General features: G+C 36.6%; 1 pseudogene across 1 annotated transcript; it reads left to right on the forward strand.

Moving 5' to 3' along the window:
- Window positions 1-126: 126 nt before the first annotated feature.
- Window positions 127-827, forward strand: LOC105500809 (annotated as a pseudogene). Its single transcript, XR_001000083.1, has one exon. The product of XR_001000083.1 is annotated as a 60S ribosomal protein L10-like (transcript).
- Window positions 828-2,724: the final 1,897 nt, after the last annotated feature.

The following is a 2,724-nucleotide window of genomic DNA, read 5'->3' on the forward strand; positions in this document are numbered from 1 at the left end:
ATAGATAGATAGATACATAGATAGATGTATATATATACACAAACAATTCTATTTGTCAATTAAACATAAAAATAAATTGATGCAAAATACATAAACTATTATATTAATAAGAATTCATATTCTCTCTCCCTTGAGCACGCCACTGAAGATCCTGGTGTCGCCATGGAACGCCGCCCTGCCTGTAGTTACCGGTATTTTAAGAACAAGCCATACCCAAAGTCTCACTTCTTCCAAGGTGTCCCTGATGCAAAGATTCACATCTTTGACCTGGGGCGGAAGAAGGCAAAAGTGGATGAGTTTCCGCTTTATGGCCACGTGGTGTCAGATGAATTTGAGCCCCTGTCCTCTGAAGCCCTAGAGGCTGCCCGAATTTGTGCCAGTGAGTACATGGTAAAAAGCTGTGGCCAAGATGGCTTCCATATCCGGGTGTGGCTCCACTCCTTCCACCTCATCTGCATCAACAAGATGTTGTCCTGTGCTGGGGCTCACAGGCTCAAACAGGCATGCAAGGTACCTTTGGAAAGCCCCAGGGCACTGTGGCCAGGGTTCACGTCGGCCAAGTTATCATGTCCATCTGCACCAAGCTGCAGAACAAGGAGCATGTGATTGAAGCCCTAGGCAGGGCCAAGTTCAAGTTCCCTGGCCGCCAGAAGATCCACATCTCAAAGAAATGGGGCTTCATTAAGTTCAGTGTGGATGAATTTGAAGACATGGTGACTGAGAAGTGGCTCATCCCAGATGGCTGTGGGATCAAGTACATCCCCGCTTCTGGCCCTCTGGACAAGTGGCAGGCTCTGCACTCATGAGGGCTTCCACTGTGCTGCCCCCTCTTAATACTCATCAATAAATTCTACTTCCTGTCCATCTAAAAAATAATAAATAAATAAATAATTCATGAAAACGTTTGTTCCTAGGCAATCTCAGTGCTTTAAGTTGCTCTGAGATCTACAGTTGAACACTAAAGTGTTTAAACTTTATCTCATGCTGTATATGTCCCACTCGCATTACAGACTAGAAGGCTCTGGCCTACACAGCAAGCATCTAAGAGTGTTATGTTACATTTAGCGTGGTGTTAACCCAAGGGATCCCATGTTCTTCATCAGTGTACTGCCATTTTGCTGAAGAGAAAGAATAGGCAATCAATAAAACATGGACAACTTCAAGCAATGAAAGTATGAATGAGCCCTTAAATAGAGCACTTTCCTTAAAACTTAAAATGACAAATGAATTGTGTTTGTCAAGAAAGGAAATTTTGATAAATGGAAAACTGACCTCATAACAATATTTCAAGTTATTATCATTATTACTTGTATTTGATAAAGTTGCTGTGAATTCAAAACACTTTTGGGGACATTTCCTCCAATACTTCATTTTGTGTCGAAAGAAGGAAAGAGAAAGAGAAAGAACATTTGAAAACTTCAGAAAGTGGAACTTGACAGCCACCTCTCTATAGAAAGGTAAAGGAATGAACCCCTTGAAAAGTTCATTCAGCATGTCAATGATGGATTATTATGTTTTCATATTATTAACATGTTAGAGATGGCCTCACACTTCATAAATTAATATCTATATTATTCAGAGTTGCCTTTCCTGTTACTTTTTCTCAATAACCAACAAATATACTATGCTTCTTTTATTTATTTTAAATATTTTAAAGTATTTAAGTGAATGCACTATGCTTTACTTGTTTAGAGCGTATTTATTTTACTGCGTGGCTCACTACACAGATTCTCATGACCTGCAGTCTTACAGCTTATACCGTATTTATTTTTTCTCTCCATCTACTTCTTTGTCTATGCAGTTTTCCTATTATTATACATGGGTAGTTTGAAAACTATCCAAGTATTTTTCAAAGCCAGTTAATTGTCTTATTTCAACACCAGAAATACATGTTGCTATGTGATCTGAATTTCACTATTATCAAAATATTCTTATCCAAGACAGAGAAAAATGGGATGCCTTACAAAATCTCCAGTTCCTCTGTAATATGAGCTCTAATACACTGCTGCTCAATGTCTCTTTTACCCCACAAAGTTATTAATCTCCTTATAGGCAGCAAACTAACTTTCCTTTTATACCCAGGTTTTACCTGGCCTGCAGTTTGTCAACTGCTTCTTTTTAAAAGATTTGGAAATTACCATATACTTTCTGAAATATACATTTTCGTAGTTTAAGTTTATTTTAAAATTACAGAAATATTGAACTGAAAAAGTACTTATATTAAAATATTTCTCTAACTCCTTTTCTCTTTTGATACTTAATTTTGATTTTGTTGTTCATTTCATCCATATGTTTTGTCTTTCATAGAATACATATGTTAGTGTACTTCTTAAGAGACCCATTCACTATTGCCTTTAACAATTTTGAATGTTAGATATTTATACATGTGAGTCATGACAATTATTATAGCTTACTATATAAAACACACATAATCAAACTAAAGCTTTTCAAATAAAAATATAATTCTGATATTAGAACTCATTTCCTTCATATACTAAAACTTCTGGGAAAAGAAAAAGCTGAGTACATCATTATTCCAGCAAACTTACATTTTTTTCAAAGCTCGTTCTTAGAAGACATGCCAAAGATGTTTTGGATTAAAGCTTCATAAGCATTTATGAGGGCTGGGTCATTTATGGAAGCTTAAAAAGCGGTGAACTTCAGCATGTTTGCTGAACTTGGACAAGCCACTTAACCAATTTGGATATCCATTGGTAAATCCAT

This window comes from Colobus angolensis, unplaced genomic scaffold, assembly GCF_000951035.1.
Source record: "Colobus angolensis palliatus isolate OR3802 unplaced genomic scaffold, Cang.pa_1.0 Scaffold69, whole genome shotgun sequence".
Taxonomy (NCBI): Eukaryota; Metazoa; Chordata; class Mammalia; order Primates; family Cercopithecidae; genus Colobus; species Colobus angolensis.